General features: G+C 48.1%; 1 long non-coding RNA gene across 1 annotated transcript; it reads left to right on the top strand.

Annotated features, from left to right (window-relative positions):
* The first annotated feature begins 5,848 nt into the window (after positions 1 to 5,848).
* On the top strand, positions 5,849 to 7,194 carry LOC120967823 (uncharacterized). The gene is made up of 2 exons (XR_005761594.3): positions 5,849 to 6,708; positions 6,789 to 7,194. It is a non-coding gene; the product is annotated as an uncharacterized lncRNA (long non-coding RNA).
* The last annotated feature ends 345 nt before the right edge of the window (positions 7,195 to 7,539 follow it).

Below are 7,539 nucleotides of genomic sequence, written 5' to 3'. Positions count from 1 at the left end.
ATATTTGAGCACAATATTATTATGCATGGACCTTAAATGTGTACGTCACCATGTGTCTAGATCTGAGATGCCGCGTGTACCAGATGAACGGCGCCGAGTTCGACCCCCATGATGCTACGTGGGTGCTAAGGAACACTCTTGGAGAGTACTCGCTTTTCATTGGGGACAGCTACCCCATTGTGAAGTGGATGCCACCTTCCGTGCCCGACACCGAAGGCCTTCCATTCATGAAGCATGGTTGTGTCTTTAGTGTGCACCGCCGGATGAACGACATGCTGGGACACGCTATCCTTGATTTATGCCGCTTCAGCTTGGATGAGTCTCCATCGTGTGGAACCAGACTAGAAAGTTGTGACAATGATTGCCTTTGCCCACCGCTATGGATCCTGCCGTCCATGAAGAACACCTGGGACTGGAACCTGGAGGAGGACATGTATCCCATCTATAACATGTAAGTGGGGTATGGTAAATTGTGAACGGTAGCGCTGTGAACATATGTAGACCAGTCGTGCACAAATTTATCACATGAATTGGAGATGAACTTGTGTGGCATACTAGCATTTGTCCTTTAGAATTTATTACTAGTAAATGTGTTATGTGTACGTGCAACTTGTGTGGTTGTTGCACGGGATCCAACACGCTCATTGAGAAAAAAAGGTGGCACAGCTTTGGATATAGGTGACGTGGCGGCATCATACAGTAGCATCGTTTGCTATAGTTGTAATACTCCTACTAGGATGACAACTCCTATAAAACCTTGCGCTTGGCTCTTTGCCTCTTCGGGAGGTTCAACAGTTCATACTCGTGTGAACCTTGCACTTGGCTCTTCGCCTCTTCAGAAGGTCCAACAATGATGATACTATAGTACAATATGCTTCTGGCAATCTGACACCGATTGAACTGCTGCACGCTGCGAGGGCGGGGGAGAGCGAGAGGGAGAGGGAGAGGGCGCTGTAGTCAAAATCCTCTCCTCGTCCTACGAGCCACCGCGCACATGGGTGAGAGAGAGGCGTAGTAAGCAAGCTTCTCCTCATTCGGCGAGTTGATGGGACACATCAAAGCAGTACAAGTACTACTCCTTTCCGGTTAAATATGGCTTAATTTGAAACGAGAAAAATACACTGGCGGTCAACGTATGTAACAATACGCTCTTTACGGTCACTATATATAGTTTTGCGGTGATTATACAATCACTAGCTCATCGTAGAGCACCGTATTGCACCCTACTGACCGGCCACATAGTCGACGTGGCACTTTGTTGACTGGTTAAATTGTCACCTGGTTTCTGGGTCCCACCTGTTAGTTGGCAGAGCCAAGAAATTAGTTGAACAAAACTTTACGCATGCGCGACAGGAGTCCAACCCTTGCGCGCGAACCACCCTAGCTGTGTATGTGAGTGCATGCACGTGTACTCCCTCGGTCTTCCAACAAAGAGTGTACATCGGCTAAAAAACAAAGAGTGTACATCTACACTTCCAATGCATTTAGCCTTTAATCTAAAATCGATATTGATTGACTAATGCACCAACTTGTGCTCTAGCTATAGGCTACATGTCTATCCTTAATTACAGCATGCAACAAGCTTCAGTTAATCTTCTTCTCTCAATGGTCGCATGCACACATAAATCTGCTACTTTTGGGCGTTAATTATGCCCTGATCAATGTGTAAATCTCTAAATGTACAGTCTTTCATGGATGTAGGGAGTAGGTTGAGCACTTGAGCGTGAGCGTATGTGTTGCATCGCGTGCTGTGTGGGGCATGGGTGCGTGAGTGTTGCGTGCGTCCATGTGTAGGTGTGAGTGTTGCATGTTGCATGCATGCATGCATGCATGCATGAGGCTTTCACTCCCTCCCATTGACATGTTCATATTTCAAGCTTCCTCTGTGCCCTCCATATTGTGATACTCCCATTGTTCCCAAATACGGAGTAAAAGCCTCCCTCTGTCCCCACGGAGTATTTGTCTCTCTAGAGATTTCAACAAATGACTATGTACGGAGCAAAACGAGTGAATCTACACTCTGAAATATGTCTACATACATCCGTATGTTGTATTCCATTTGAATGTCTAAAAAGACAATATTTAGGAAGGGACGGAGTAGCAAATAAACATTAAGTTCTCTTGTTTTTCCCTCCTTGGTCACGGTGCACAACCAAAGATGACTCACCTCGATGGAGGGAGTAGATGGTCAAAGTTTGACACAAAATTAATGCATTGGTAAACATAATTTTTTGAGGAAAACGAGTGAATTAATTGAGTGTTTTTGCAAACTACAAAAATTATTCCACCACTCATCATCTACCTTGGTTGATGTGATTTTTGAATTGAGCCCTATAAACCGGAAAGGAGGTAGTACTAGTACTCCTACATTATTGGTGCCGGGTGCCTTGGCCAATGTTTCATCTTATTGGACACGATGTATCGATGCTTACATGGGGTGCTAAGCACATTAAAAACTTTAGCAACTAAAGCTCCCAATGCTTAGGCCCTTCCCAGTGCTCCATGGTGTACAGGTGCTAAGAGTGCCACATAGGCAAAAAAATGATGTGGCAAAGCAATTAAAGAGGAGAGAGAGCATTATGGTGACCTCAATAAGAACCAACGCTAAGCACGTGGACCTAGACAAAAAGACTACTAACCAATATATGAAGGAGTTTTATTACTAAACAATTAAATAGAGGAGGCTTAGCTACATGACCTAAGCACTCATGCATTGAGGACATTAGTTGCTAAGCATTTTAATGCACTTAGCACCCCACTTTAGCACCAATGCATTGGGAGAGGTCTTGTTGGTGCTAAGCATCCTTTATTTAATGATTTTGTAACTAAAGTTCTTCATGCATTGGTGGGATTATTCCATTTAAGTCTTTTTTCTAGGTTCTCGCGCTTAGTGCTGGGGTCACTACACTTATCTCTCCTCTTAATTACCTTGCCACATGAGACGTTTTGCCTACATGGCAGCCTTAGCACCTGTACAAGGCGGAGCATTGGGAGGGGCCTGAGCGTACAGGCATAGGGATACTGTAGATAGGAAGTCTTCGCGATCCATTATTCCCCATATCGGTCAGAGAGAACTATTCAACTAGTCTTCACAGTGAAGTGACAATACACGCTGCAGCAGATGGGACACTTCATTAATAAGCTGAACCAATGTGTTGGTGTTACTAAATCAGCCTTACCCAGTAATGCCATCATGTTTGTCAGTGGAGCACGCTTCCGCAAATACGACTACGCACCTCTCTCCTCCATTAACTGACATATGGGCCCTCTGGAGGTAGACCCACATGTCATCGGCGTAACTATTTACACTCCGAAGGACGGTATATCCTGGTAGTAGTACTAGTAGAATTGAGATTTAATGCACTTTCTTCCCCGTCTTTCACTCTTGTTCCTCCTCTCTTCTTCTTCCTCCTCTCTTCCCCATTGTGGGCCGCACACCATTTCCCCCCGCTCACTGCTCGCCCGCCCGCGCCATCTTCCTTGGTAGGTCGCGCGTACCATATCCCCCCGCTCACTGCTCAGCCACACACGCCATCTTCTTCGCTCGCCCGCCCGAATCCACTTCCACGCTGGATCGCAGGCACCGAAAACCCCAATCACTCAGCGTCGTAAAAAACACTATGGCAGAACGGACTGACACGCAGAGCCGCGATTGGAATTCCCTCCCCGATGTTCTCTTGGAGCAGATCTGTAATCGTATGGACCTGCTCAGCACCGTCCGTCTGGCCGCATGCTCAGTGTCTTTGTACCGTCTACTCGTCTGCAACCGACCGACTCTTTTCAAGACACCCTACTTGTTGATGCCCGATCCTCGCAGGTGGCCCAGACACCGACTTGACGATCCTATGGAGGTTGCCATGGTGCCCCTCGACATGCTACCACTACCCGTCCACCTGTCCTTCATGCGCAGCCACTACTGGGCGGGCATGAAGGCCAACTTGATCGTCCTCATCCACCAATCCGGTAGTCCATGGCGTCTCGTGGTTATCTACACCCAGCGAGAGATCACCCTTCCATCGTTGGATACCGCCGCCATCGAGCCTCGCGGCCCGCCGGACACTCCTGCCTACTACGCACGAGACGCGTCGAGCTTTTGGCTCGACCTCTGTTTGCTGAAGGTTGTAATCTGCGAAGTGCCCACACCATCACAAGACTACATGGATTACAAGCTCATTGCCGTGTTCAACATGGGATTAATCTATCTGCAATCCGGTCGCCATACATGGTTATGGTTCATCGTCGATCCTCTTCACCCAACATTTCTGTCTGATGTTATAGTGCACGATGGCATCGTTTATGCGGTCGATGCATAGATTGGCTGCCTATACTGGTGGAATCTATCGTCATGTAATTGTTCTATCTCATCTCATCTTTACCTTAAGAATACGACTGCATGTTCATTGTTCCAAATTTAGAATATATAGTATGTCTATAACCACATCATTGCTATATGTTCCTCTCATTTCCTAGATTTTTATGACCACACATGTTATTGTTAGAGTTGATATGAGAACAATTGGCATCTAATGATTGTTAGAATAGATATTATGAGGATAACCTCATGATTGCTATATGTTAGTATCGTTTCCATGATTTTTATAACAACGCATGTTATTGCTTAGAGTTGATATGATAACTGTAGTAAGTGCTATGGTAGAATATGAGTAGGCCCTGTCATATCTATTTTCCTCTCATTGTTACATGATGTTTGAACCATGATATATTGCTAGAATATGAAAGTTATTGGCTTATTTTTTTAACTTGGGGTATGATTATGACCACGACATTGCAATTCTCTGTCTATGATATGTGTCACTGTTATGATAATCTTAATTTCACACATACTCTGAACATGATTGTTTATTTTTGTCCTTTTGGTCTCCAATTTGAATTGTTGCAGCAGACGCAAATGTGCTGGCCTTCATGATTCCAGGACCTGGAATCAAACCAGCCGATGGGTGGTGGTTTATCGCTCGTTCAGCTGACGGCGGTCATTTGATGCTCATTTGCACGTACCAAATTGAACAAACCATTTCATCAAACCACATGCAGTACAATGCCTGGGGCGTTCGTGGCATTGATCGCTATGGCTGCTTCATGTTCGAGAAAGATCCAAGCTCCGTTGGGCCAGGCGTATTCAACTGGAGGCGGGTTTGCAACCTCGGCAACCACTCCATGTTCCTCGGGCTCAATTATCCGATCATCCAACCAATCATCAATCATATCACCGGCAATGATTACCGTGCTATGCAACTTCCATTCGCTAGGGGGAACTATGTTTACACATCATACCATGGGTTTCATGAATCACCATATCCAGAGATTCGTCGACACAGCTTGTTGCCAGATAATCTTCAGTGTGTGAAAGGCATCAAGCTTCCATGCGATGGATGGCTTTTGCAAACCCGACATGCGGCGATGTGGTTCATGCCAACAGCAAATATGCACAACTCAATTCGTACTGATATCTAGACTGAGCCATGTGTCCAGCTGCTGTAGCATGACCCTCTTTTGTTGGATATTATGTACTATTGTTAGTTTGAAGCACTCCTCTGGTTAGAAGGATAGATACCTTTCTGGGATCAAGTGCATCCTAACTCACCTGCATAGGATGTACTGATAATGATGATGGAGATGTTGTGCAGAGCCACACACACACATATATATATATATATATATATATATATATATATATATATATATACACACACACACACGGTGGGTCTATTATGATAGCACCCCTTAAGACCTTATTCTAATAACACCTCCCTTGTTCTGCTAACACCGAAACGAAAACACGTCGCGAGCTCCACCGAACTGCAACCGAAGAAAACGTCCCCGCAGCCCCACGTCTAACCTTATCCATCCCCCACCCTACCACGTTCTCGGGTCGAACCCACCCCCGTCTTCTCCCTCCCTCCCACCCCCGAATTCCCGGCCAAATCCCCGCCACCTTCCTCTCCACGCACAGCCGCCACAAGCTGCCCCGCCACCTTCCCCTCTGCGGCCGGCCGCCGTGAGCCAGCGCCGCTCCGCCACCATCTTCTCCGCGCGCGGCAACCGCAAGCCCGCGCCGCCGCTCCACCTCTCACCCCGCGCCGCTGCGCCACCTCTCACCCCGCCGGCCACCATCTACCTCCGCCGCCGTGCACTCAATCTGGACCACTAGTCCTGCCACGGTGCCCGGCCACGACCTGAGCGAAAGCCCTGCCCCGGCGCGGCGAACCCACCCTGGCCGCGGCCCCACCCTCCCCCTTCTCCGGATCTCGCCTAGGTGGTTTTGGCCGCCGCCTTCCACCGTGCCCCCATGGTGAACCGCCTTCCTTCCCAGCGTCGGAGCTCCCCACGGCCCCGTTCGATCCCGGTAGTTCGTTCTCAAGCCATGCGCCGGATCCGTCGATCCCGGCGGTTTCGTCCTCGAGCCACAAGTCGGATCAGACCGGCGAGAAGGAGCTAGCCACTAGATCCACTGATCTCCAGGGGCGTCCACGCGCCTGCGTGCAGTTTAGTTCCCCCGGTGATGTAGTCTGTCGTCACGTCGTGCTGCAGCTCCACATCGCTGCTTGTGCAGTGCACAATCGTTGCTGCTGCATCTCGGCAGCTCGCCCCCGTGCATGGTCGCCGCCGCCGTGCAGTTCGGCCAGAGCTGCAGCTCTCTCTCCTCACCTCATGCAGTTCGCGGTGAACGACAAAGATGATGGCAGCGAGGTAATGCCATCGACACCCACACCCACCATCCTTGCTGAACTTGTCGATTTGTTTCTGAACTTCTGCTACTTTGAACACAGACGCGAATGTCTGAAGCTTTCTATGTGCAGAGCGACGAGTGAAGGGGCACGCCAAGTAGGAATCAGGGGAGGGGGTCTCTGGAACGTGGCCGTTGCTCCTCATTTCTAATGCCACCGATCGTTGATGGATGTTCTGTACCTCCCTCTCTTTCAGGCTACTGCCATCACCACTCTCAAATGAAAAAAGTTATGGTCCGCTGTTAGCTGATACTTTTTTTGTTTTGTTCTTTTGTTTAGAAAAAATCAAGTGGACTTCAGTTAGCTATTGCAGGAGAAGACAAAAAAAAATGCAAGATTTAGTTTGTAATTATTGAAGAAATCTGATGTAGTTCGTTTGTGTGATGACTTGTGATTCGCTATGTAAAAAGAAAATGGAAAACCCAAGATGAAGCCCTTCTTTTGTAAAGAGCACTTCACTTCGTCCTTGTGCCAAAACTATAAACAAAAATGAACAGCAAAAAACAAATATATAACATGCTGCAGCCCTCTTCGTCTGTGTGTATGCTGGCGTCGACGAGCCTCCGGAAGCAGCTCTCAGCTCAACTTGTTGTGGTTCCCTGGCGGCGGGAGAGAAGTGCACTGCTATAGGGTGCTCTCCTTCACGGGGGCAGGTGGTCAGCCGCTGCGACGCAGCTCAAAAACATGTGCCAGACGGTTCGGTGCTTTGGCCAGGAGTGCTGCTCTGGGTCAACGCCATTGTGCCTCCTTCTGCCGAGTGCAGTACTCACCTCACCGCGCTGCAGTCCGTATT

This window comes from Aegilops tauschii, chromosome 7 (assembly GCF_002575655.3).
Source record: "Aegilops tauschii subsp. strangulata cultivar AL8/78 chromosome 7, Aet v6.0, whole genome shotgun sequence".
Lineage (NCBI taxonomy): Eukaryota > Viridiplantae > Streptophyta > Magnoliopsida > Poales > Poaceae > Aegilops > Aegilops tauschii.
The sequence above is the reverse complement of the archived record's forward strand: the minus strand, read 5'-3'. Positions and strand labels throughout refer to the sequence as shown.